This window comes from Pseudophryne corroboree, chromosome 4, assembly GCF_028390025.1.
Source record: "Pseudophryne corroboree isolate aPseCor3 chromosome 4, aPseCor3.hap2, whole genome shotgun sequence".
In the NCBI taxonomy this organism is placed as follows: Eukaryota; Metazoa; Chordata; class Amphibia; order Anura; family Myobatrachidae; genus Pseudophryne; species Pseudophryne corroboree.
In genome coordinates this window covers 16,750,997-16,777,793 of record NC_086447.1, presented here as the reverse complement: position 1 = coordinate 16,777,793, position 26,797 = coordinate 16,750,997, and the positions used below count along the sequence as shown (strand labels likewise).

General features: G+C 36.9%; 19 non-coding genes across 19 annotated transcripts; 18 read left to right on the top strand and 1 right to left on the bottom strand.

Annotated features, from left to right (window-relative positions):
- The first annotated feature begins 764 nt into the window (after positions 1–764).
- TRNAN-GUU (transfer RNA asparagine (anticodon GUU)) lies at positions 765–838 on the top strand. The gene has a single exon. It is a non-coding gene; the product is annotated as a tRNA-Asn (tRNA).
- A 1,093-nt stretch (positions 839–1,931) lies between these two features.
- TRNAN-GUU (transfer RNA asparagine (anticodon GUU)) lies at positions 1,932–2,005 on the top strand. The gene has a single exon. It is a non-coding gene; the product is annotated as a tRNA-Asn (tRNA).
- A 1,087-nt stretch (positions 2,006–3,092) lies between these two features.
- TRNAN-GUU (transfer RNA asparagine (anticodon GUU)) lies at positions 3,093–3,166 on the top strand. The gene has a single exon. It is a non-coding gene; the product is annotated as a tRNA-Asn (tRNA).
- Positions 3,167–4,259: 1,093 nt separating this feature from the next.
- On the top strand, positions 4,260–4,333 carry TRNAN-GUU (transfer RNA asparagine (anticodon GUU)). Its single transcript has one exon. It is a non-coding gene; the product is annotated as a tRNA-Asn (tRNA).
- A 1,071-nt stretch (positions 4,334–5,404) lies between these two features.
- TRNAN-GUU (transfer RNA asparagine (anticodon GUU)) lies at positions 5,405–5,478 on the top strand. The gene has a single exon. It is a non-coding gene; the product is annotated as a tRNA-Asn (tRNA).
- A 1,093-nt stretch (positions 5,479–6,571) lies between these two features.
- Positions 6,572–6,645, top strand: TRNAN-GUU (transfer RNA asparagine (anticodon GUU)). Its single transcript has one exon. It is a non-coding gene; the product is annotated as a tRNA-Asn (tRNA).
- A 1,093-nt stretch (positions 6,646–7,738) lies between these two features.
- Positions 7,739–7,812, top strand: TRNAN-GUU (transfer RNA asparagine (anticodon GUU)). The gene has a single exon. It is a non-coding gene; the product is annotated as a tRNA-Asn (tRNA).
- Positions 7,813–10,073: 2,261 nt separating this feature from the next.
- On the top strand, positions 10,074–10,147 carry TRNAN-GUU (transfer RNA asparagine (anticodon GUU)). Its single transcript has one exon. It is a non-coding gene; the product is annotated as a tRNA-Asn (tRNA).
- Positions 10,148–12,408: 2,261 nt separating this feature from the next.
- TRNAN-GUU (transfer RNA asparagine (anticodon GUU)) lies at positions 12,409–12,482 on the top strand. Its single transcript has one exon. It is a non-coding gene; the product is annotated as a tRNA-Asn (tRNA).
- Positions 12,483–13,575: 1,093 nt separating this feature from the next.
- On the top strand, positions 13,576–13,649 carry TRNAN-GUU (transfer RNA asparagine (anticodon GUU)). The gene has a single exon. It is a non-coding gene; the product is annotated as a tRNA-Asn (tRNA).
- Positions 13,650–14,742: 1,093 nt separating this feature from the next.
- Positions 14,743–14,816, top strand: TRNAN-GUU (transfer RNA asparagine (anticodon GUU)). The gene has a single exon. It is a non-coding gene; the product is annotated as a tRNA-Asn (tRNA).
- Positions 14,817–15,887: 1,071 nt separating this feature from the next.
- Positions 15,888–15,961, top strand: TRNAN-GUU (transfer RNA asparagine (anticodon GUU)). Its single transcript has one exon. It is a non-coding gene; the product is annotated as a tRNA-Asn (tRNA).
- A 1,093-nt stretch (positions 15,962–17,054) lies between these two features.
- On the top strand, positions 17,055–17,128 carry TRNAN-GUU (transfer RNA asparagine (anticodon GUU)). Its single transcript has one exon. It is a non-coding gene; the product is annotated as a tRNA-Asn (tRNA).
- A 1,071-nt stretch (positions 17,129–18,199) lies between these two features.
- On the top strand, positions 18,200–18,273 carry TRNAN-GUU (transfer RNA asparagine (anticodon GUU)). Its single transcript has one exon. It is a non-coding gene; the product is annotated as a tRNA-Asn (tRNA).
- Positions 18,274–20,534: 2,261 nt separating this feature from the next.
- On the top strand, positions 20,535–20,608 carry TRNAN-GUU (transfer RNA asparagine (anticodon GUU)). The gene has a single exon. It is a non-coding gene; the product is annotated as a tRNA-Asn (tRNA).
- Positions 20,609–21,443: 835 nt separating this feature from the next.
- Positions 21,444–21,515, bottom strand: TRNAM-CAU (transfer RNA methionine (anticodon CAU)). Its single transcript has one exon. It is a non-coding gene; the product is annotated as a tRNA-Met (tRNA).
- A 186-nt stretch (positions 21,516–21,701) lies between these two features.
- TRNAN-GUU (transfer RNA asparagine (anticodon GUU)) lies at positions 21,702–21,775 on the top strand. The gene has a single exon. It is a non-coding gene; the product is annotated as a tRNA-Asn (tRNA).
- A 3,362-nt stretch (positions 21,776–25,137) lies between these two features.
- On the top strand, positions 25,138–25,211 carry TRNAN-GUU (transfer RNA asparagine (anticodon GUU)). Its single transcript has one exon. It is a non-coding gene; the product is annotated as a tRNA-Asn (tRNA).
- A 1,087-nt stretch (positions 25,212–26,298) lies between these two features.
- Positions 26,299–26,372, top strand: TRNAN-GUU (transfer RNA asparagine (anticodon GUU)). The gene has a single exon. It is a non-coding gene; the product is annotated as a tRNA-Asn (tRNA).
- The last annotated feature ends 425 nt before the right edge of the window (positions 26,373–26,797 follow it).

Sequence of the window (26,797 nt, the reverse complement as noted above, 5' to 3'; positions counted from 1 at the left end):
TAAAACTTGCTTCATTGGAAAGGCAGCAAGATGCATCCTCATTACAATGTCCACTGAAATAATACAGGTTGACACCAGGAAACATAAACCTCACTGCATCCTTGCTGCTTTCTCAAGGGGGAATCTGTTTAATGTGAAAACCAGGTGATATCTAATCAGCACACAGGTAAGAAGTTAAGAAAATCTTTCTTTAAGGGTGAAGATGTTTCTCACAAAATCGTTGCCCCAATGCATCATTGAAATTCAAGATGGAAAGATGATTTTGAAATATCAATTGTACATTTTGCATTGCTCTTCTGGTGACAATGTAGCTTGCTTTTGTCAATTACCATTTCAGTAATAGGGTAAAGAAAATTAAGTGGATTTCTGAAAGAAAACAATGCTGTCAATATACTATTAAAACAAATTAAAATGTTAAAAGTTATTGTACTTTAAGTAAAAATAAAAGAGTCAAAATATCAATTCCAGTTTTGGAAGAATTTAATTAACAAAAAAATAAGTGCACCTAGCAGAGGATGGTTTCGATCCACCGACCTCTGGGTTATGGGCCCAGCACGCTTCCGCTGCGCCACTCTGCTGCTCATGTAAGTGTCAGAGATCCTGAAGTACTCACTCATCATGTGAAAGTACCAATGTGTTTCTTCGTTGGTCAATGGAAGAAAAATCTTGCAAAACTCTCCAGATTATTGCCTTTTTAACCTTTTTCTAGGAAACTTTCTAGATGAATGCTTTTTAGCCTTTGTCAGTACATGCTTTTGCAAGCTGTCTCTGTGGCGCAATCGGTTAGCGCATTCGGCTGTTAACCGAAAGGTTGGTGGTTCAATCCCACCCGGGGACGTAATTGACCTTGTGATCAAGTTTTGGTGATCTTTAAGTAGACAAGTCAAAATTTCAAACCACCTCTTATAGTGTAGGGTACCTGGCCTTCTCTCATGCAATCAGAGTCAGATTTGATTAAGTCATTTTATAAAAAACAGGAAGCACAATTTAGCATGGGGTTGCAGAGAAAAAAAATTATGCAGGCAGAGAAATCCAATCGAGTGATTAATCAGCTCTCCATTTTATGGCTTTATTTTTATGCTAACACATTTGCTCTCTGAAAAGTGTCCACAAAGCCAAGTCTCTGATTAACACCTTTGTAGGAATGGTTTTTCACCTATTACTGATTAAAACTTGCTTCATTGGAAAGGCAGCAAGATGCATCCTCATTACAATGTCCACTGAAATAATACAGGTTGACACCAGGAAACATAAACCTCACTGCATCCTTGCTGCTTTCTCAAGTGGGAATCTGTTTAATGTGAAAACCAGGTGATATCTAATCAGCACACAGGTAAGAAGTTAAGAAAATCTTTCTTTAAGGGTGAAGATGTTTCTCACAAAATCGTTGCCCCAATGCATCATTGAAATTCAAGATGGAAAGATGATTTTGAAATATCAATTGTACATTTTGCATTGCTCTTCTGGTGACAATGTAGCTTGCTTTTGTCAATTACCATTTCAGTAATAGGGTAAAGAAAATTAAGTGGATTTCTGAAAGAAAACAATGCTGTCAATATACTATTAAAACAAATTAAAATGTTAAAAGTTATTGTACTTTAAGTAAAAATAAAAGAGTCAAAATATCAATTCCAGTTTTGGAAGAATTTAATTAACAAAAAAATAAGTGCACACAGCAGAGGATGGTTTCGATCCACCGACCTCTGGGTTATGGGCCCAGCACGCTTCCGCTGCGCCACTCTGCTGCTCATGTAAGTGTCAGAGATCCTGAAGTACTCACTCATCATGTGAAAGTACCAATGTGTTTCTTCGTTGGTCAATGGAAGAAAAATCTTGCAAAACTCTCCAGATTATTGCCTTTTTAACCTTTTTCTAGGAAACTTTCTAGATGAATGCTTTTTAGCCTTTGTCAGTACATGCTTTTGCAAGCTGTCTCTGTGGCGCAATCGGTTAGCGCATTCGGCTGTTAACCGAAAGGTTGGTGGTTCAATCCCACCCGGGGACGTAATTGACCTTGTGATCAAATTTTGGTGATCTTTAAGTAGACAAGTCAAAATTTCAAACCACCTCTTATAGTGTAGGGTACCTGGCCTTCTCTGATGCAGTCAGATTTGATTAAGTCATTTTATAAAAAACAGGAAGCACAATTTAGCATGGGGTTGCAGAGAAAAAAAATTATGCAGGCAGAGAAATCCAATTGAGTGATTAATTAGCTCTCCATTTTATGGCTTTATTTTTATGCTAACACATTTGCTCTCTGAAAAGTGTCCACAAAGCCAAGTCTCTGATTAACACCTTTGTAGGAATGGTTTTTCACCTATTACTGATTAAAACTTGCTTCATTGGAAAGGCAGCAAGATGCATCCTCATTACAATGTCCACTGAAATAATACAGGTTGACACCAGGAAACATAAACCTCACTGCATCCTTGCTGCTTTCTCAAGTGGGAATCTGTTTAATGTGAAAACCAGGTGATATCTAATCAGCACACAGGTAAGAAGTTAAAAAAATCTTTCTTTAAGGGTGAAGATGTTTCTCACAAAATCGTTGCCCCAATGCATCATTGAAATTCAAGATGGAAAGATGATTTTGAAATATCAATTGTACATTTTGCATTGCTCTTCTGGTGACAATGTAGCTTGCTTTTGTCAATTACCATTTCAGTAATAGGGTAAAGAAAATTAAGTGGATTTCTGAAAGAAAACAATGCTGTCAATATACTATTAAAACAAATTAAAATGTTAAAAGTTATTGTACTTTAAGTAAAAATAAAAGAGTCAAAATATCAATTCCAGTTTTGGAAGAATTTAATTAACAAAAAAATAAGTGCACATAACAGAGGATGGTTTCGATCCACCGACCTCTGGGTTATGGGCCCAGCACGCTTCCGCTGCGCCACTCTGCTGCTCATGTAAGTGTCAGAGATCCTGAAGTACTCACTCATCATGTGAAAGTACCAATGTGTTTCTTCATTGGTCAATGGAAGAAAAATCTTGCAAAACTCTCCAGATTATTGCCTTTTTAACCTTTTTCTAGGAAACTTTCTAGATGAATGCTTTTTAGCCTTTGTCAGTACATGCTTTTGCAAGCTGTCTCTGTGGCGCAATCGGTTAGCGCATTCGGCTGTTAACCGAAAGGTTGGTGGTTCAATCCCACCCGGGGACGTAATTGACCTTGTGATCAAATTTTGGTGATCTTTAAGTAGATAAGTCAAAATTTCAAACCACCTCTTATAGTGTAGGGTACCTGGCCTTCTCTGATGCAATCAGAGTCAGATTTGATTAAGTCATTTTATAAAAAACAGGAAGCACAATTTAGCATGGGGTTGCAGAGAAAAAAAATTATGCAGGCAGAGAAATCCAATTGAGTGATTAATCAGCTCTCCATTTTATGGCTTTATTTTTATGCTAACACATTTGCTCTCTGAAAAGTGTCCACAAAGCCAAGTCTCTGATTAACACCTTTGTAGGAATGGTTTTTCACCTATTACTGATTAAAACTTGCTTCATTGGAAAGGCAGCAAGATGCATCCTCATTACAATGTCCACTGAAATAATACAGGTTGACACCAGGAAACATAAACCTCACTGCATCCTTGCTGCTTTCTCAAGTGGGAATCTGTTTAATGTGAAAACCAGGTGATATCTAATCAGCACACAGGTAAGAAGTTAAGAAAATCTTTCTTTAAGGGTGAAGATGTTTCTCACAAAATCGTTGCCCCAATGCATCATTGAAATTCAAGATGGAAAGATGATTTTGAAATATCAATTGTACATTTTGCATTGCTCTTCTGGTGACAATGTAGCTTGTTTTTGTCAATTACCATTTCAGTAATATTGTAAAGAAAATTAAGTGGATTTCTGAAAGAAAACAATGCTGTCAATATACTATTAAAACAAATTAAAATGTTAAAAGTTATTGTACTTTAAGTAAAAATAAAAGAGTCAAAATATCAATTCCAGTTTTGGAAGAATTTAATTAACAAAAAAATAAGTGCACATATCAGAGGATGGTTTCGATCCACCGACCTCTGGGTTATGGACCCAGCACGCTTCCGCTGCGCCACTCTGCTGCTCATGTAAGTGTCAGAGATCCTGAAGTACTCACTCATCATGTGAAAGTACCAATGTGTTTCTTCGTTGGTCAATGAAAGAAAAATCTTGCAAAACTCTCCAGATTATTGCCGTTTTAACCTTTTTCTAGGAAACTTTCTAGATGAATGCTTTTTAGCCTTTGTCAGTACATGCTTTTGCAAGCTGTCTCTGTGGCGCAATCGGTTAGCGCATTCGGCTGTTAACCGAAAGGTTGGTGGTTCAATCCCACCCGGGGACGTAATTGACCTTGTGATCAAATTTTGGTGATCTTTAAGTAGACAAGTCAAAATTTCAAACCACCTCTTATAGTGTAGGGTACCTGGCCTTCTCTGATGCAATCAGAGTCAGATTTGATTAAGTCATTTTATAAAAAACAGGAAGCACAATTTAGCATGGGGTTGCAGAGAAAAAAAATTGAGTGATTAATCAGCTCTCCATTTTATGGCTTTATTTTTATGCTAACACATTTGCTCTCTGAAAAGTGTCCACAAAGCCAAGTCTCTGATTAACACCTTTGTAGGAATGGTTTTTCACCTATTACTGATTAAAACTTGCTTCATTGGAAAGGCAGCAAGATGCATCCTCATTACAATGTCCACTGAAATAATACAGGTTGACACCAGGAAACATAAACCTCACTGCATCCTTGCTGCTTTCTCAAGTGGGAATCTGTTTAATGTGAAAACCAGGTGATATCTAATCAGCACACAGGTAAGAAGTTAAGAAAATCTTTCTTTAAGGGTGAAGATGTTTCTCACAAAATCGTTGCCCCAATGCATCATTGAAATTCAAGATGGAAAGATGATTTTGAAATATCAATTGTACATTTTGCATTGCTCTTCTGGTGACAATGTAGCTTGTTTTTGTCAATTACCATTTCAGTAATAGGGTAAAGAAAATTAAGTGGATTTCTGAAAGAAAACAATGCTGTCAATATACTATTAAAACAAATTAAAATGTTAAAAGTTATTGTACTTTAAGTAAAAATAAAAGAGTCAAAATATCAATTCCAGTTTTGGAAGAATTTAATTAACAAAAAAATAAGTGCACATAGCAGAGGATGGTTTCGATCCACCGACCTCTGGGTTATGGGCCCAGCACGCTTCCGCTGCGCCACTCTGCTGCTCATGTAAGTGTCAGAGATCCTGAAGTACTCACTCATCATGTGAAAGTACCAATGTGTTTCTTCGTTGGTCAATGGAAGAAAAATCTTGCAAAACTCTCCAGATTATTGCCTTTTTAACCTTTTTCTAGGAAACTTTCTAGATGAATGCTTTTTAGCCTTTGTCAGTACATGCTTTTGCAAGCTGTCTCTGTGGCGCAATCGGTTAGCGCATTCGGCTGTTAACCGAAAGGTTGGTGGTTCAATCCCACCCGGGGACGTAATTGACCTTGTGATCAAATTTTGGTGATCTTTAAGTAGACAAGTCAAAATTTCAAACCACCTCTTATAGTGTAGGGTACCTGGCCTTCTCTGATGCAATCAGAGTCAGATTTGATTAAGTCATTTTATAAAAAACAGGAAGCACAATTTAGCATGGGGTTGCAGAGAAAAAAAATTATGCAGGCAGAGAAATCCAATTGAGTGATTAATCAGCTCTCCATTTTATGGCTTTATTTTTATGCTAACACATTTGCTCTCTGAAAAGTGTCCACAAAGCCAAGTCTCTGATTAACACCTTTGTAGGAATGGTTTTTCACCTATTACTGATTAAAACTTGCTTCATTGGAAAGGCAGCAAGATGCATCCTCATTACAATGTCCACTGAAATAATACAGTTTGACACCAGGAAACATAAACCTCACTGCATCCTTGCTGCTTTCTCAAGTGGGAATCTGTTTAATGTGAAAACCAGGTGATATCTAATCAGCACACAGGTAAGAAGTTAAGAAAATCTTTCTTTAAGGGTGAAGATGTTTCTCACAAAATCGTTGCCCCAATGCATCATTGAAATTCAAGATGGAAGGATGATTTTGAAATATCAATTGTACATTTTGCATTGCTCTTCTGCTGACAATGTAGCTTGCTTTTGTCAATTACCATTTCAGTAATAGGGTAAAGAAAATTAAGTGGATTTCTGAAAGAAAACAATGCTGTCAATATACTATTAAAACAAATTAAAATGTTAAAAGTTATTGTACTTTAAGTAAAAATAAAAGAGTCAAAATATCAATTCCAGTTTTGGAAGAATTTAATTAACAAAAAAATAAGTGCACCTAGCAGAGGATGGTTTCGATCCACCGACCTCTGGGTTATGGGCCCAGCACGCTTCCGCTGCGCGACTCTGCTGCTCATGTAAGTGTCAGAGATCCTGAAGTACTCACTCATCATGTGAAAGTACCAATGTGTTTCTTCGTTGGTCAATGGAAGAAAAATCTTGCAAAACTCTCCAGATTATTGCCTTTTTAACCTTTTTATAGGAAACTTTCTAGATGAATGCTTTTTAGCCTTTGTCAGTACATGCTTTTGCAAGCTGTCTCTGTGGCGCAATCGGTTAGCGCATTCGGCTGTTAACCGAAAGGTTGGTGGTTCAATCCCACCCGGGGACGTAATTGACCTTGTGATCAAATTTTGGTGATCTTTAAGTAGACAAGTCAAAATTTCAAACCACCTCTTATAGTGTAGGGTACCTGGCCTTCTCTGATGCAATCAGAGTCAGATTTGATTAAGTCATTTTATAAAAAACAGGAAGCACAATTTAGCATGGGGTTGCAGAGAAAAAAAATTATGCAGGCAGAGAAATCCAATTGAGTGATTAATCAGCTCTCCATTTTATGGCTTTATTTTTATGCTAACACATTTGCTCTCTGAAAAGTGTCCACAAAGCCAAGTCTCTGATTAACACCTTTGTAGGAATGGTTTTTCACCTATTACTGATTAAAACTTGCTTCATTGGAAAGGCAGCAAGATGCATCCTCATTACAATGTCCACTGAAATAATACAGGTTGACACCAGGAAACATAAACCTCACTGCATCCTTGCTGCTTTCTCAAGTGGGAATCTGTTTAATGTGAAAACCAGGTGATATCTAATCAGCACACAGGTAAGAAGTTAAGAAAATATTTCTTTAAGGGTGAAGATGTTTCTCACAAAATCGTTGCCCCAATGCATCATTGAAATTCAAGATGGAAAGATGATTTTGAAATATCAATTGTACATTTTGCATTGCTCTTCTGGTGACAATGTAGCTTGCTTTTGTCAATTACCATTTCAGTAATAGGGTAAAGAAAATTAAGTGGATTTCTGAAAGAAAACAATGCTGTCAATATACTATTAAAACAAATTAAAATGTTAAAAGTTATTGTACTTTAAGTAAAAATAAAAGAGTCAAAATATCAATTCCAGTTTTGGAAGAATTTAATTAACAAAAAAATAAGTGCACATAGCAGAGGATGGTTTCGATCCACCGACCGCTGGGTTATGGGCCCAGCACGCTTCCGCTGCGCCACTCTGCTGCTCATGTAAGTGTCAGAGATCCTGAAGTACTCACTCATCATGTGAAAGTACCAATGTGTTTCTTCGTTGGTCAATGGAAGAAAAATCTTGCAAAACTCTCCAGATTATTGCCTTTTTAACCTTTTTCTAGGAAACTTTCTAGATGAATGCTTTTTAGCCTTTGTCAGTACATGCTTTTGCAAGCTGTCTCTGTGGCGCAATCGGTTAGCGCATTCGGCTGTTAACCGAAAGGTTGGTGGTTCAATCCCACCCGGGGACGTAATTGACCTTGTGATCAAATTTTGGTGATCTTTAAGTAGACAAGTCAAAATTTCAAACCACCTCTTATAGTGTAGGGTACCTGGCCTTCTCTGATGCAATCAGAGTCAGATTTGATTAAGTCATTTTATAAAAAACAGGAAGCACAATTTAGCATGGGGTTGCAGAGAAAAAAAATTATGCAGGCAGAGAAATCCAATTGAGTGATTAATCAGCTCTCCATTTTATGGCTTTATTTTTATGCTAACACATTTGCTCTCTGAAAAGTGTCCACAAAGCCAAGTCTCTGATTAACACCTTTGTAGGAATGGTTTTTCACCTATTACTGATTAAAACTTGCTTCATTGGAAAGGCAGCAAGATGCATCCTCATTACAATGTCCACTGAAATAATACAGGTTGACACCAGGAAACATAAACCTCACTGCATCCTTGCTGCTTTCTCAAGTGGGAATCTGTTTAATGTGAAAACCAGGTGATATCTAATCAGCACACAGGTAAGAAGTTAAGAAAATCTTTCTTTAAGGGTGAAGATGTTTCTCACAAAATCGTTGCCCCAATGCATCATTGAAATTCAAGATGGAAAGATGATTTTGAAATATCAATTGTACATTTTGCATTGCTCTTCTGGTGACAATGTAGCTTGCTTTTGTCAATTACCATTTCAGTAATAGGGTAAAGAAAATTAAGTGGATTTCTGAAAGAAAACAATGCTGTCAATATACTATTAAAACAAATTAAAATGTTAAAAGTTATTGTACTTTAAGTAAAAATAAAAGAGTCAAAATATCAATTCCAGTTTTGGAAGAATTTAATTAACAAAAAAATAAGTGCACATAGCAGAGGATGGTTTCGATCCACCGACCGCTGGGTTATGGGCCCAGCACGCTTCCGCTGCGCCACTCTGCTGCTCATGTAAGTGTCAGAGATCCTGAAGTACTCACTCATCATGTGAAAGTACCAATGTGTTTCTTCGTTGGTCAATGGAAGAAAAATCTTGCAAAACTCTCCAGATTATTGCCTTTTTAACCTTTTTCTAGGAAACTTTCTAGATGAATGCTTTTTAGCCTTTGTCAGTACATACTTTTGCAAGCTGTCTCTGTGGCGCAATCGGTAGGCGCATTCGGCTGTTAACCGTAAAGGTTGGTGGTTCAATCCCACCCGGGGACGTAATTGACCTTGTGATCAAATTTTGGTGATCTTTAAGTAGACAAGTCAAAATTTCAAACCACCTCTTATAGTGTAGGGTACCTGGCCTTCTCTAATGCAATCAGAGTCAGATTTGATTAAGTCATTTTATAAAAAACAGGAAGCACAATTTAGCATGGGGTTGCAGAGAAAAAAAATTATGCAGGCAGAGAAATCCAATTGAGTGATTAATCAGCTCTCCATTTTATGGCTTTATTTTTATGCTAACACATTTGCTCTCTGAAAAGTGTCCACAAAGCCAAGTCTCTGATTAACACCTTTGTAGGAATGGTTTTTCACCTATTACTGATTAAAACTTGCTTCATTGGAAAGGAAGCAAGATGCATCCTCATTACAATGTCCACTGAAATAATACAGGTTGACACCAGGAAACATAAACCTCACTGCATCCTTGCTGCTTTCTCAAGTGGGAATCTGTTTAATGTGAAAACCAGGTGATATCTAATCAGCACACAGGTAAGAAGTTAAGAAAATCTTTCTTTAAGGGTGAAGATGTTTCTCACAAAATCGTTGCCCCAATGCATCATTGAAATTCAAGATGGAAAGATGATTTTGAAATATCAATTGTACATTTTGCATTGCTCTTCTGGTGACAATGTAGCTTGTTTTTGTCAATTACCATTTCAGTAATAGGGTAAAGAAAATTAAGTGGATTTCTGAAAGAAAACAATGCTGTCAATATACTATTAAAACAAATTAAAATGTTAAAAGTTATTGTACTTTAAGTAAAAATAAAAGAGTCAAAATATCAATTCCAGTTTTGGAAGAATTTAATTAATAAAAAAATAAGTGCACATAGCAGAGGATGGTTTCGATCCACCGACCTCTGGGTTATGGGCCCAGCACGCTTCCGCTGCGCCACTCTGCTGCTCATGTAAGTGTCAGAGATCCTGAAGTACTCACTCATCATGTGAAAGTACCAATGTGTTTCTTCGTTGGTCAATGGAAGAAAAATCTTGCAAAACTCTCCAGATTATTGCCTTTTTAACCTTTTTCTAGGAAACTTTCTAGATGAATGCTTTTTAGCCTTTGTCAGTACATGATTTTGCAAGCTGTCTCTGTGGCGCAATCGGTTAGCGCATTCGGCTGTTAACCAAAAGGTTGGTGGTTCAATCCCACCCGGGGACGTAATTGACCTTGTGATCAAATTTTGGTGATCTTTAAGTAGACAAGTCAAAATTTCAAACCACCTCTTATAGTGTAGGGTACCTGGCCTTCTCTGATGCAATCAGAGTCAGATTTGATTAAGTCATTTTATAAAAAACAGGAAGCACAATTTAGCATGGGGTTGCAGAGAAAAAAAATTATGCAGGCAGAGAAATCCAATTGAGTGATTAATCAGCTCTCCATTTTATGGCTTTATTTTTATGCTAACACATTTGCTCTCTGAAAAGTGTCCACAAAGCCAAGTCTCTGATTAACACCTTTGTAGGAATGGTTTTTCACCTATTACTGATTAAAACTTGCTTCATTGGAAAGGCAGCAAGATGCATCCTCATTACAATGTCCACTGAAATAATACAGGTTGACACCAGGAAACATAAACCTCACTGCATCCTTGCTGCTTTCTCAAGTGGGAATCTGTTTAATGTGAAAACCAGGTGATATCTAATCAGCACACAGGTAAGAAGTTAAGAAAATCTTTCTTTAAGGGTGAAGATGTTTCTCACAAAATCGTTGCCCCAATGCATCATTGAAATTCAAGATGGAAAGATGATTTTGAAATATCAATTGTACATTTTGCATTGCTCTTCTGGTGACAATGTAGCTTGCTTTTGTCAATTACCATTTCAGTAATAGGGTAAAGAAAATTAAGTGGATTTCTGAAAGAAAACAATGCTGTCAATATACTATTAAAACAAATTAAAATGTTAAAAGTTATTGTACTTTAAGTAAAAATAAAAGAGTCAAAATATCAATTCCAGTTTTGGAAGAATTTAATTAACAAAAAAATAAGTGCACATAGCAGAGGATGGTTTCGATCCACCGACCGCTGGGTTATGGGCCCAGCACGCTTCCGCTGCGCCACTCTGCTGCTCATGTAAGTGTCAGAGATCCTGAAGTACTCACTCATCATGTGAAAGTACCAATGTGTTTCTTCGTTGGTCAATGGAAGAAAAATCTTGCAAAACTCTCCAGATTATTGCCTTTTTAACCTTTTTCTAGGAAACTTTCTAGATGAATGCTTTTTAGCCTTTGTCAGTACATGCTTTTGCAAGCTGTCTCTGTGGCGCAATCGGTAGGCGCATTCGGCTGTTAACCGTAAAGGTTGGTGGTTCAATCCCACCCGGGGACGTAATTGACCTTGTGATCAAATTTTGGTGATCTTTAAGTAGACAAGTCAAAATTTCAAACCACCTCTTATAGTGTAGGGTACCTGGCCTTCTCTGATGCAATCAGAGTCAGATTTGATTAAGTCATTTTATAAAAAACAGGAAGCACAATTTAGCATGGGGTTGCAGAGAAAAAAAATTATGCAGGCAGAGAAATCCAATTGAGTGATTAATCAGCTCTCCATTTTATGGCTTTATTTTTATGCTAACACATTTGCTCTCTGAAAAGTGTCCACAAAGCCAAGTCTCTGATTAACACCTTTGTAGGAATGGTTTTTCACCTATTACTGATTAAAACTTGCTTCATTGGAAAGGATGCAAGATGCATTCTCATTACAATGTCCACTGAAATAATACAGGTTGACACCAGGAAACATAAACCTCACTGCATCCTTGCTGCTTTCTCAAGTGGGAATCTGTTTAATGTGAAAACCAGGTGATATCTAATCAGCACACAGGTAAGAAGTTAAGAAAATCTTTCTTTAAGGGTGAAGATGTTTCTCACAAAATCGTTGCCCCAATGCATCATTGAAATTCAAGATGGAAAGATGATTTTGAAATATCAATTGTACATTTTGCATTGCTCTTCTGGTGACAATGTAGCTTGTTTTTGTCAATTACCAGTTCAGTAATAGGGTAAAGAAAATTAAGTGGATTTCTGAAAGAAAACAATGCTGTCAATATACTATTAAAACAAATTAAAATGTTAAAAGTTATTGTACTTTAAGTAAAAATAAAAGAGTCAAAATATCAATTCCAGTTTTGGAAGAATTTAATTAACAAAAAAATAAGTGCACATAGCAGAGGATGGTTTCGATCCACCGACCTCTGGGTTATGGGCCCAGCACGCTTCCGCTGCGCCACTCTGCTGCTCATGTAAGTGTCAGAGATCCTGAAGTACTCACTCATCATGTGAAAGTACCAATGTGTTTCTTCGTTGGTCAATGGAAGAAAAATCTTGCAAAACTCTCCAGATTATTGCCTTTTTAACCTTTTTCTAGGAAACTTTCTAGATGAATGCTTTTTAGCCTTTGTCAGTACATGCTTTTGCAAGCTGTCTCTGTGGCGCAATCGGTTAGCGCATTCGGCTGTTAACCAAAAGGTTGGTGGTTCAATCCCACCCGGGGACGTAATTGACCTTGTGATCAAATTTTGGTGATCTTTAAGTAGACAAGTCAAAATTTCAAACCACCTCTTATAGTGTAGGGTACCTGGCCTTCTCTGATGCAATCAGAGTCAGATTTGATTAAGTCATTTTATAAAAAACAGGAAGCACAATTTAGCATGGGGTTGCAGAGAAAAAAAATTATGCAGGCAGAGAAATCAAATTGAGTGATTAATCAGCTCTCCATTTTATGGCTTTATTTTTATGCTAACACATTTGCTCTCTGAAAAGTGTCCACAAAGCCAAGTCTCTGATTAACACCTTTGTAGGAATGGTTTTTCACCTATTACTGATTAAAACTTGCTTCATTGGAAAGGCAGCAAGATGCATCCTCATTACAATGTCCACTGAAATAATACAGGTTGACACCAGGAAACATAAACCTCACTGCATCCTTGCTGCTTTCTCAAGTGGGAATCTGTTTAATGTGAAAACCAGGTGATATCTAATCAGCACACAGGTAAGAAGTTAAGAAAATCTTTCTTTAAGGGTGAAGATGTTTCTCACAAAATCGTTGCCCCAATGCATCATTGAAATTCAAGATTGAAAGATGATTTTGAAATATCAATTGTACATTTTGCATTGCTCTTCTGGTGACAATGTAGCTTGCTTTTGTCAATTACCATTTCAGTAATAGGGTAAAGAAAATTAAGTGGATTTCTGAAAGAAAACAATGCTGTCAATATACTATTAAAACAAATTAAAATGTTAAAAGTTATTGTACTTTAAGTTAAAATAAAAGAGTCAAAATATCAATTCCAGTTTTGGAAGAATTTAATTAACAAAAAAATAAGTGCACATAGCAGAGGATGGTTTCGATCCACCGACCTCTGGGTTATGGGCCCAGCACGCTTCCGCTGCGCCACTCTGCTGCTCATGTAAGTGTCAGAGATCCTGAAGTACTCACTCATCATGTGAAAGTACCAATGTGTTTCTTCGTTGGTCAATGAAAGAAAAATCTTGCAAAACTCTCCAGATTATTGCCTTTTTAACCTTTTTCTAGGAAACTTTCTAGATGAATGCTTTTTAGCCTTTGTCAGTACATGCTTTTGCAAGCTGTCTCTGTGGCGCAATCGGTTAGCGCATTCGGCTGTTAACCGAAAGGTTGGTGGTTCAATCCCACCCGGGGATGTAATTGACCTTGTGATCAAATTTTGGTGATCTTTAAGTAGACAAGTCAAAATTTCAAACCACCTCTTATAGTGTAGGGTACCTGGCCTTCTCTGATGCAATCAGAGTCAGATTTGATTAAGTCATTTTATAAAAAACAGGAAGCACAATTTAGCATGGGGTTGCAGAGAAAAAAAATTATGCAGGCAGAGAAATCCAATTGAGTGATTAATCAGCTCTCCATTTTATGGCTTTATTTTTATGCTAACACATTTGCTCTCTGAAAAGTGTCCACAAAGCCAAGTCTCTGATTAACACCTTTGTAGGAATGGTTTTTCACCTATTACTGATTAAAACTTGCTTCATTGGAAAGGCAGCAAGATGCATCCTCATTACAATGTCCACTGAAATAATACAGGTTGACACCAGGAAACATAAACCTCACTGCATCCTTGCTGCTTTCTCAAGTGGGAATCTGTTTAATGTGAAAACCAGGTGATATCTAATCAGCACACAGGTAAGAAGTTAAGAAAATCTTTCTTTAAGGGTGAAGATGTTTCTCACAAAATCGTTGCCCCAATGCATCATTGAAATTCAAGATGGAAAGATGATTTTGAAATATCAATTGTACATTTTACATTGCTCTTCTGGTGACAATGTAGCTTGTTTTTGTCAATTACCATTTCAGTAATAGGGTAAAGAAAATTAAGTGGATTTCTGAAAGAAAACAATGCTGTCAATATACTATTAAAACAAATTAAAATGTTAAAAGTTATTGTACTTTAAGTAAAAATAAAAGAGTCAAAATATCAATTCCAGTTTTGGAAGAATTTAATTAACAAAAAAATAAGTGCACATATCAGAGGATGGTTTCGATCCACCGACCTCTGGGTTATGGGCCCAGCACACTTCCGCTGCGCCACTCTGCTGCTCATGTAAGTGTCAGAGATCCTGAAGTACTCACTCATCATGTGAAAGTACCAATGTGTTTCTTCGTTGGTCAATGAAAGAAAAATCTTGCAAAACTCTCCAGATTATTGCCTTTTTAACCTTTTTCTAGGAAACTTTCTAGATGAATGCTTTTTAGCCTTTGTCAGTACATGCTTTTGCAAGCTGTCTCTGTGGCGCAATCGGTTAGCGCATTCGGCTGTTAACCGAAAGGTTGGTGGTTCAATCCCACCCGGGGACGTAATTGACCTTGTGATCAAATTTTGGTGATCTTTAAGTAGACAAGTCAAAATTTCAAACCACCTCTTATAGTGTAGGGTACCTGGCCTTCTCTGATGCAATCAGAGTCAGATTTGATTAAGTCATTTTATAAAAAACAGGAAGCACAATTTAGCATGGGGTTGCAGAGAAAAAAAATTGAGTGATTAATCAGCTCTCCATTTTATGGCTTTATTTTTATGCTAACACATTTGCTCTCTGAAAAGTGTCCACAAAGCCAAGTCTCTGATTAACACCTTTGTAGGAATGGTTTTTCACCTATTACTGATTAAAACTTGCTTCATTGGAAAGGCAGCAAGATGCATCCTCATTACAATGTCCACTGAAATAATACAGGTTGACACCAGGAAACATAAACCTCACTGCATCCTTGCTGCTTTCTCAAGTGGGAATCTGTTTAATGTGAAAACCAGGTGATATCTAATCAGCACACAGGTAAGAAGTTAAGAAAATCTTTCTTTAAGGGTGAAGATGTTTCTCACAAAATCGTTGCCCCAATGCATCATTGAAATTCAAGATGGAAAGATGATTTTGAAATATCAATTGTACATTTTGCATTGCTCTTCTGGTGACAATGTAGCTTGCTTTTGTCAATTACCATTTCAGTAATAGGGTAAAGAAAATTAAGTGGATTTCTGAAAGAAAACAATGCTGTCAATATACTATTAAAACAAATTAAAATGTTAAAAGTTATTGTACTTTAAGTAAAAATAAAAGAGTCAAAATATCAATTCCAGTTTTGGAAGAATTTAATTAACAAAAAAATAAGTGCACATAGCAGAGGATGGTTTCGATCCACCGACCTCTGGGTTATGGGCCCAGCACGCTTCCGCTGCGCCACTCTGCTGCTCATGTAAGTGTCAGAGATCCTGAAGTACTCACTCATCATGTGAAAGTACCAATGTGTTTCTTCGTTGGTCAATGGAAGAAAAATCTTGCAAAACTCTCCAGATTATTGCCTTTTTAACCTTTTTCTAGGAAACTTTCTAGATGAATGCTTTTTAGCCTTTGTCAGTACATGCTTTTGCAAGCTGTCTCTGTGGCGCAATCGGTTAGCGCATTCGGCTGTTAACCGAAAGGTTGGTGGTTCAATCCCACCCGGGGACGTAATTGACCTTGTGATCAAATTTTGGTGATCTTTAAGTAGACAAGTCAAAATTTCAAACCACCTCTTATAGTGTAGGGTACCTGGCCTTCTCTGATGCAATCAGAGTCAGATTTGATTAAGTCATTTTATAAAAAACAGGAAGCACAATTTAGCATGGGGTTGCAGAGAAAAAAAATTATGCAGGCAGAGAAATCCAATTGAGTGATTAATCAGCTCTCCATTTTATGGCTTTATTTTTATGCTAACACATTTGCTCTCTGAAAAGTGTCCACAAAGCCAAGTCTCTGATTAACACCTTTGTAGGAATGGTTTTTCACCTATTACTGATTAAAACTTGCTTCATTGGAAAGGCAGCAAGATGCATCCTCATTACAATGTCCACTGAAATAATACAGGTTGACACCAGGAAACATAAACCTCACTGCATCCTTGCTGCTTTCTCAAGTGGGAATCTGTTTAATGTGAAAACCAGGTGATATCTAATCAGCACACAGGTAAGAAGTTAAGAAAATCTTTCTTTAAGGGTGAAGATGTTTCTCACAAAATCGTTGCCCCAATGCATCATTGAAATTCAAGATGGAAAGATGATTTTGAAATATCAATTGTTCATTTTGCATTGCTCTTCTGGTGACAATGTAGCTTGTTTTTGTCAATTACCATTTCAGTAATAGGGTAAAGAAAATTAAGTGGATTTCTGAAAGAAAACAATGCTGTCAATATACTATTAAAACAAATTAAAATGTTAAAAGTTATTGTACTTTAAGTAAAAATAAAAGAGTCAAAATATCAATTCCAGTTTTGGAAGAATTTAATTAACAAAAAAATAAGTGCACATATCAGAGGATGGTTTTGATCCACCGACCTCTGGGTTATGGGCCCAGCACGCTTCCGCTGCGCCACTCTGCTGCTCATGTAAGTGTCAGAGATCCTGAAGTACTCACTCATCATGTGAAAGTACCAATGTGTTTCTTCGTTGGTCAATGAAAGAAAAATCTTGCAAAACTCTCCAGATTATTGCCGTTTTAACCTTTTTCTAGGAAACTTTCTAGATGAATGCTTTTTAGCCTTTGTCAGTACATGCTTTTGCAAGCTGTCTCTGTGGCGCAATCGGTTAGCGCATTCGGCTGTTAACCGAAAGGTTGGTGGTTCAATCCCACCCGGGGACGTAATTGACCTTGTGATCAAATTTTGGTGATCTTTAAGTAGACAAGTCAAAATTTCAAACCACCTCTTATAGTGTAGGGTACCTGGCCTTCTCTGATGCAATCAGAGTCAGATTTGATTAAGTCATTTTATAAAAAACAGGAAGCACAATTTAGCATGGGGTTGCAGAGAAAAAAAATTGAGTGATTAATCAGCTCTCCATTTTATGGCTTTATTTTTATGCTAACACATTTGCTCTCTGAAAAGTGTCCACAAAGCCAAGTCTCTGATTAACACCTTTGTAGGAATGGTTTTTCACCTATTACTGATTAAAACTTGCTTCATTGGAAAGGCAGCAAGATGCATCCTCATTACAATGTCCACTGAAATAATACAGGTTGACACCAGGAAACATAAACCTCACTGCATCCTTGCTGCTTTCTCAAGTGGGAATCTGTTTAATGTGAAAACCAGGTGATATCTAATCAGCACACAGGTAAGAAGTTAAGAAAATCTTTCTTTAAGGGTGAAGATGTTTCTCACAAAATCGTTGCCCCAATGCATCATTGAAATTCAAGATGGAAAGATGATTTTGAAATATCAATTGTACATTTTGCATTGCTCTTCTGGTGACAATGTAGCTTGCTTTTGTCAATTACCATTTCAGTAATAGGGTAAAGAAAATTAAGTGGATTTCTGAAAGAAAACAATGCTGTCAATATACTATTAAAACAAATTAAAATGTTAAAAGTTATTGTACTTTAAGTAAAAATAAAAGAGTCAAAATATCAATTCCAGTTTTGGAAGAATTTAATTAACAAAAAAATAAGTGCACATAGCAGAGGATGGTTTCGATCCACCGACCTTTGGGTTATGGGCCCAGCACGCTTCCGCTGCGCCACTCTGCTGCTCATGTAAGTGTCAGAGATCCTGAAGTACTCACTCATCATGTGAAAGTACCAATGTGTTTCTTCGTTGGTCAATGGAAGAAAAATCTTGCAAAACTCTCCAGATTATTGCCTTTTTAACCTTTTTCTAGGAAACTTTCTAGATGAATGCTTTTTAGCCTTTGTCAGTACATGCTTTTGCAAGCTGTCTCTGTGGCGCAATCGGTTAGCGCATTCGGCTGTTAACCGAAAGGTTGGTGGTTCAATCCCACCCGGGGACGTAATTGACCTTGTGATCAAATTTTGGTGATCTTTAAGTAGACAAGTCAAAATTTCAAACCACCTCTTATAGTGTAGGGTACCTGGCCTTCTCTGATGCAATCAGAGTCAGATTTGATTAAGTCATTTTATAAAAAACAGGAAGCACAATTTAGCATGGGGTTGCAGAGAAAAAAAATTATGCAGGCAGAGAAATCCAATTGAGTGATTAATCAGCTCTCCATTTTATGGCTTTATTTTTATGCTAACACATTTGCTCTCTGAAAAGTGTCCACAAAGCCAAGTCTCTGATTAACACCTTTGTAGGAATGGTTTTTCACCTATTACTGATTAAAACTTGCTTCATTGGAAAGGCAGCAAGATGCATCCTCATTACAATGTCCACTGAAATAATACAGTTTGACACCAGGAAACATAAACCTCACTGCATCCTTGCTGCTTTCTCAAGTGGGAATCTGTTTAATGTGAAAACCAGGTGATATCTAATCAGCACACAGGTAAGAAGTTAAGAAAATCTTTCTTTAAGGGTGAAGATGTTTCTCACAAAATCGTTGCCCCAATGCATCATTGAAATTCAAGATGGAAAGATGATTTTGAAATATCAATTGTACATTTTGCATTGCTCTTCTGGTGACAATGTAGCTTGCTTTTGTCAATTACCATTTCAGCAATAGGGAAAAGAAAATTAAGTGGATTTCTGAAAGAAAACAATGCTGTCAATATACTATTAAAACAAATTAAAATGTTAAAAGTTATTGTACTTTAAGTAAAAATAAAAGAGTCAAAATATCAATTCCAGTTTTGGAAGAATTTAATTAACAAAAAAATAAGTGCACATAGCAGAGGATGGTTTCGATCCACCGACCTCTGGGTTATGGGCCCAGCACGCTTCCGCTGCGCCACTCTGCTGCTCATGTAAGTGTCAGAGATCCTGAAGTACTCACTCATCATGTGAAAGTACCAATGTGTTTCTTCGTTGGTCAATGGAAGAAAAATCTTGCAAAACTCTCCAGATTATTGCCTTTTTAACCTTTTTCTAGGAAACTTTCTAGATGAATGCTTTTTAGCCTTTGTCAGTACATGCTTTTGCAAGCTGTCTCTGTGGCGCAATCGGTAGGCGCATTCGGCTGTTAACCGTAAAGGTTGGTGGTTCAATCCCACCCGGGGACGTAATTGACCTTGTGATCAAATTTTGGTGATCTTTAAGTAGACAAGTCAAAATTTCAAACCACCTCTTATAGTGTAGGGTACCTGGCCTTCTCTGATGCAATCAGAGTCAGATTTGATTAAGTCATTTTATAAAAAACAGGAAGCACAATTTAGCATGGGGTTGCAGAGAAAAAAAATTATGCAGGCAGAGAAATCCAATTGAGTGATTAATCAGCTCTCCATTTTATGGCTTTATTTTTATGCTAACACATTTGCTCTCTGAAAAGTGTCCACAAAGCCAAGTCTCTGATTAACACCTTTGTAGGAATGGTTTTTCACCTATTACTGATTAAAACTTGCTTCATTGGAAAGGCAGCAAGATGCATCCTCATTACAATGTCCACTGAAATAATACAGGTTGACACCAGGAAACATAAACCTCACTGCATCCTTGCTGCTTTCTCAAGTGGGAATCTGTTTAATGTGAAAACCAGGTGATATCTAATCAGCACACAGGTAAGAAGTTAAGAAAATCTTTCTTTAAGGGTGAAGATGTTTCTCACAAAATCGTTGCCCCAATGCATCATTGAAATTCAAGATGGAAAGATGATTTTGAAATATCAATTGTACATTTTGCATTGCTCTTCTGGTGACAATGTAGCTTGTTTTTGTCAATTACCATTTCAGTAATAGGGTAAAGAAAATTAAGTGGATTTCTGAAAGAAAACAATGCTGTCAATATACTATTAAAACAAATTAAAATGTTAAAAGTTATTGTACTTTAAGTAAAAATAAAAGAGTCAAAATATCAATTCCAGTTTTGGAAGAATTTAATTAACAAAAAAATAAGTGCACATAGCAGAGGATGGTTTCGATCCACCGACCTCTGGGTTATGGGCCCAGCACGCTTCCGCTGCGCCACTCTGCTGCTCATGTAAGTGTCAGAGATCCTGAAGTACTCACTCATCATGTGAAAGTACCAATGTGTTTCTTCGTTGGTCAATGGAAGAAAAATCTTGCAAAACTCTCCAGATTATTGCCTTTTTAACCTTTTTCTAGGAAACTTTCTAGATGAATGCTTTTTAGCCTTTGTCAGTACATGCTTTTGCAAGCTGTCTCTGTGGCGCAATCGGTTAGCGCATTCGGCTGTTAACCAAAAGGTTGGTGGTTCAATCCCACCCGGGGACGTAATTGACCTTGTGATCAAATTTTGGTGATCTTTAAGTAGACAAGTCAAAATTTCAAACCACCTCTTATAGTGTAGGGTACCTGGCCTTCTCTGATGCAATCAGAGTCAGATTTGATTAAGTCATTTTATAAAAAACAGGAAGCACAATTTAGCATGGGGTTGCAGAGAAAAAAAATTATGCAGGCAGAGAAATCCAATTGAGTGATTAATCAGCTCTCCATTTTATGGCTTTATTTTTATGCTAACACATTTGCTCTCTGAAAAGTGTCCACAAAGCCAAGTCTCTGATTAACACCTTTGTAGGAATGGTTTTTCACCTATTACTGATTAAAACTTGCTTCATTGGAAAGGCAGCAAGATGCATCCTCATTACAATGTCCACTGAAATAATACAGGTTGACACCAGGAAACATAAACCTCACTGCATCCTTGCTGCTTTCTCAAGTGGGAATCTGTTTAATGTGAAAACCAGGTGATATCTAATCAGCACACAGGTAAGAAGTTAAGAAAATCTTTCTTTAAGGGTGAAGATGTTTCTCACAAAATCGTTGCCCCAATGCATCATTGAAATTCAAGATTGAAAGATGATTTTGAAATATCAATTGTACATTTTGCATTGCTCTTCTGGTGACAATGTAGCTTGCTTTTGTCAATTACCATTTCAGTAATAGGGTAAAGAAAATTAAGTGGATTTCTGAAAGAAAACAATGCTGTCAATATACTATTAAAACAAATTAAAATGTTAAAAGTTATTGTACTTTAAGTAAAAATAAAAGAGTCAAAATATCAATTCCAGTTTTGGAAGAATTTAATTAACAAAAAAATAAGTGCACATAGCAGAGGATGGTTTCGATCCACCGACCTCTGGGTTATGGGCCCAGCACGCTTCCACTGCGCCACTCTGCTGCTCATGTAAGTGTCAGAGATCCTGAAGTACTCACTCATCATGTGAAAGTACCAATGTGTTTCTTCGTTGGTCAATGGAAGAAAAATCTTGCAAAACTCTCCAGATTATTGCCTTTTTAACCTTTTTCTAGGAAACTTTCTAGATGAATGCTTTTTAGCCTTTGTCAGTACATGCTTTTGCAAGCTGTCTCTGTGGCGCAATCGGTTAGCGCATTCGGCTGTTAACCGAAAGGTTGGTGGTTCAATCCCACCCGGGGACGTAATTGACCTTGTGATCAAATTTTGGTGATCTTTAAGTAAACAAGTCAAAATTTCAAACCACCTCTTATAGTGTAGGGTACCTGGCCTTCTCTGATGCAATCAGAGTCAGATTTGATTAAGTCATTTTATAAAAAACAGGAAGCACAATTTAGCATGGGGTTGCAGAGAAAAAAAATTGAGTGATTAATCAGCTCTCCATTTTATGGCTTTATTTTTATGCTAACACATTTGCTCTCTGAAAAGTGTCCACAAAGCAAAGTCTCTGATTAACACCTTTGTAGGAATGGTTTTTCACCTATTACTGATTAAAACTTGCTTCATTGGAAAGGCAGCAAGATGCATCCTCATTACAATGTCCACTGAAATAATACAGGTTGACACCAGGAAACATAAACCTCACTGCATCCTTGCTGCTTTCTCAAGTGGGAATCTATTTAATGTGAAAACCAGGTGATATCTAATCAGCACACAGGTAAGAAGTTAAGAAAATCTTTCTTTAAGGGTGAAGATGTTTCTCACAAAATCGTTGCCCCAATGCATCATTGAAATTCAAGATGGAAAGATGATTTTGAAATATCAATTGTACATTTTGCATTGCTCTTCTGGTGACAATGTAGCTTGTTTTTGTCAATTACCATTTCAGTAATAGGGTAAAGAAAATTAAGTGGATTTCTGAAAGAAAACAATGCTTTCAATATACTATTAAAACAAATTAAAATGTTAAAAGTTATTGTACTTTAAGTAAAAATAAAAGAGTCAAAATATCAATTCCAGTTTTGGAAGAATTTAATTAACAAAAAAATAAGTGCACATAGCAGAGGATGGTTTTGATCCACCGACCTCTGGGTTATGGGCCCAGCACGCTTCCGCTGCGCCACTCTGCTGCTCATGTAAGTGTCAGAGATCCTGAAGTACTCACTCATCATGTGAAAGTACCAATGTGTTTCTTCGTTGGTCAATGAAAGAAAAATCTTGCAAAACTCTCCAGATTATTGCCTATTTAACCTTTTTCTAGGAAACTTTCTAGATGAATGCTTTTTAGCCTTTGTCAGTACATGCTTTTGCAAGCTGTCTCTGTGGCGCAATCGGTTAGCACATTCGGCTGTTAACCGAAAGGTTGGTGGTTCAATCCCACCCGGGGATGTAATTGACCTTGTGATCAAATTTTGGTGATCTTTAAGTAGACAAGTCAAAATTTCAAACCACCTCTTATAGTGTAGGGTACCTGGCCTTCTCTGATGCAATCAGAGTCAGATTTGATTAAGTCATTTTATAAAAAAACAGGAAGCACAATTTAGCATGGGGTTGCAGAGAAAAAAAATTGAGTGATTAATCAGCTCTCCATTTTATGGCTTTATTTTTATGCTAACACATTTGCTCTCTGAAAAGTGTCCACAAAGCCAAGTCTCTGATTAACACCTTTGTAGGAATGGTTTTTCACCTATTACTGATTAAAACTTGCTTCATTGGAAAGGCAGCAAGATGCATCCTCATTACAATGTCCACTGAAATAATACAGGTTGACACCAGGAAACATAAACCTCACTGCATCCTTGCTGCTTTCTCAAGTGGGAATCTGTTTAATGTGAAAACCAGGTGATATCTAATCAGCACACAGGTAAGAAGTTAAGAAAATCTTTCTTTAAGGGTGAAGATGTTTCTCACAAAATCGTTGCCCCAATGCATCATTGAAATTCAAGATGGAAAGATGATTTTGAAATATCAATTGTACATTTTGCATTGCTCTTCTGGTGACAATGTAGCTTGTTTTTGTCAATTACCATTTCAGTAATAGGGTAAAGAAAATTAAGTGGATTTCTGAAAGAAAACAATGCTGTCAATATACTATTAAAACAAATTAAAATGTTAAAAGTTATTGTACTTAAAATAAAAATAAAAGAGTCAAAATATCAATTCCAGTTTTGGAAGAATTTAATTAACAAAAAAATAAGTGCACATAGCAGAGGATGGTTTCGATCCACCGACCTCTGGGTTATGGGCCCAGCACGCTTCCGCTGCGCCACTCTGCTGCTCATGTAAGTGTCAGAGATCCTGAAGTACTCACTCATCATGTGAAAGTACCAATGTGTTTCTTCGTTGGTCAATGGAAGAAAAATCTTGCAAAACTCTCCAGATTATTGCCTTTTTAACCTTTTTCTAGGAAACTTTCTAGATGAATGCTTTTTAGCCTTTGTCAGTACATGCTTTTGCAAGCTGTCTCTGTGGCGCAATTTGTTAGCGCATTCGGCTGTTAACCAAAAGGTTGGTGGTTCAATCCCACCCGGGGACGTAATTGACCTTGTGATCAAATTTTGGTGATCTTTAAGTAGACAAGTCAAAATTTCAAACCACCTCTTATAGTGTAGGGTACCTGGCCTTCTCTGATGCAATCAGAGTCAGATTTGATTAAGTCATTTTATAAAAAACAGGAAGCACAATTTAGCATGGGGTTGCAGAGAAAAAAAATTGAGTGATTAATCAGCTCTCCATTTTATGGCTTTATTTTTATGCTAACACATTTGCTCTCTGAAAAGTGTCCACAAAGCCAAGTCTCTGATTAACACCTTTGTAGGAATGGTTTTTCACCTATTACTGATTAAAACTTGCTTCATTGGAAAGGCAGCAAGATGCATCCTCATTACAATGTCCACTGAAATAATACAGGTTGACACCAGGAAACATAAACCTCACTGCATCCTTGCTGCTTTCTCAAGTGGGAATCTATTTAATGTGAAAACCAGGTGATATCTAATCAGCACACAGGTAAGAAGTTAAGAAAATCTTTCTTTAAGGGTGAAGATGTTTCTCACAAAATCGTTGCCCCAATGCATCATTGAAATTCAAGATGGAAAGATGATTTTGAAATATCAATTGTACATTTTGCATTGCTCTTCTGGTGACAATGTAGCTTGTTTTTGTCAATTACCATTTCAGTAATAGGGTAAAGAAAATTAAGTGGATTTCTGAAAGAAAACAATGCTGTCAATATACTATTAAAACAAATTAAAATGTTAAAAGTTATTGTACTTTAAGTAAAAATAAAAGAGTCAAAATATCAATTCCAGTTTTGGAAGAATTTAATTAACAAAAAAATAAGTGCACATAGCAGAGGATGGTTTCGATCCACCGACCTCTGGGTTATGGGCCCAGCACGCTTCCGCTGCACCACTCTGCTGCTCATGTAAGTGTCAGAGATCCTGAAGTACTCACTCATCATGTGAAAGTACCAATGTGTTTCTTCGTTGGTCAATGGAAGAAAAATCTTGCAAAACTCTCCAGATTATTGCCTTTTTAACCTTTTTCTAGGAAACTTTCTAGATGAATGCTTTTTAGCCTTTGTCAGTACATGCTTTTGCAAGCTGTCTCTGTGGCGCAATCGGTTAGCGCATTCGGCTGTTAACCAAAAGGTTGGTGGTTCAATCCCACCCGGGGACGTAATTGACCTTGTGATCAAATTTTGGTGATCTTTAAGTAGACTAGTCAAAATTTCAAACCACCTCTTATAGTGTAGGGTACCTGGCCTTCTCTGATGCAGTCAGATTTGATTAAGTCATTTTATAAAAAACAGGAAGCACAATTTAGCATGGGGTTGCAGAGAAAAAAAATTATGCAGGCAGAGAAATCCAATTGAGTGATTAATCAGCTCTCCATTTTATGGCTTTATTTTTATGCTAACACATTTGCTCTCTGAAAAGTGTCCACAAAGCCAAGTCTCTGATTAACACCTTTGTAGGAATGGTTTTTCACCTATTACTGATTAAAACTTGCTTCATTGGAAAGGCAGCAAGATGCATCCTCATTACAATGTCCACTGAAATAATACAGGTTGACACCAGGAAACATAAACCTCACTGCATCCTTGCTGCTTTCTCAAGTGGGAATCTGTTTAATGTGAAAACCAGGTGATATCTAATCAGCACACAGGTAAGAAGTTAAGAAAATCTTTCTTTAAGGGTGAAGATGTTTCTCACAAAATCGTTGCCCCAATGCATCATTGAAATTCAAGATGGAAAGATGATTTTGAAATATCAATTGTACATTTTGCATTGCTCTTCTGGTGACAATGTAGCTTGTTTTTGTCAATTACCATTTCAGTAATAGGGTAAAGAAAATTAAGTGGATTTCTGAAAGAAAACAATGCTGTCAATATACTATTAAAACAAATTAAAATGTTAAAAGTTATTGTACTTTAAGTAAAAATAAAAGAGTCAAAATATCAATTCCAGTTTTGGATGAATTTAATTAACAAAAAAATAAGTGCACATATCAGAGGATAGTTTCGATCCACCGACCTCTGGGTTATGGGCCCAGCACGCTTCCGCTGCGCCACTCTGCTGCTCATGTAGTTGTCAGAAATCCTGAAGTACTCACTCATCATGTGAAAGTACCAATGTGTTTCTTCGTTGGTCAATGGAAGAAAAATCTTGCAAAACTCTCCAGATTATTGCCTTTTTAACCTTTTTCTAGGAAACTTTCTAGATGAATGCTTTTTAGCCTTTGTCAGTACATGCTTTTGCAAGCTGTCTCTGTGGCGCAATCGGTTAGCGCATTCGGCTGTTAACCGAAAGGTTGGTGGTTCAATCCCACCCGGGGACGTAATTGACCTTGTGATCAAATTTTGGTGATCTTTAAGTAGACAAGTCAAAATTTCAAACCACCTCTTATAGTGTAGGGTACCTGGCCTTCTCTGATGCAATCAGAGTCAGATTTGATTAAGTCATTTTATAAAAAAACAGGAAGCACAATTTAGCATGGGGTTGCAGAGAAAAAAAATTGAGTGATTAATCAGCTCTCCATTTTATGGCTTTATTTTTATGCTAACACATTTGCTCTCTGAAAAGTGTCCACAAAGCCAAGTCTCTGATTAACACCTTTGTAGGAATGGTTTTTCACCTATTACTGATTAAAACTTGCTTCATTGGAAAGGCAGCAAGATGCATCCTCATTACAATGTCCACTGAAATAATACAGGTTGACACCAGGAAACATAAACCTCACTGCATCCTTGCTGCTTTCTCAAG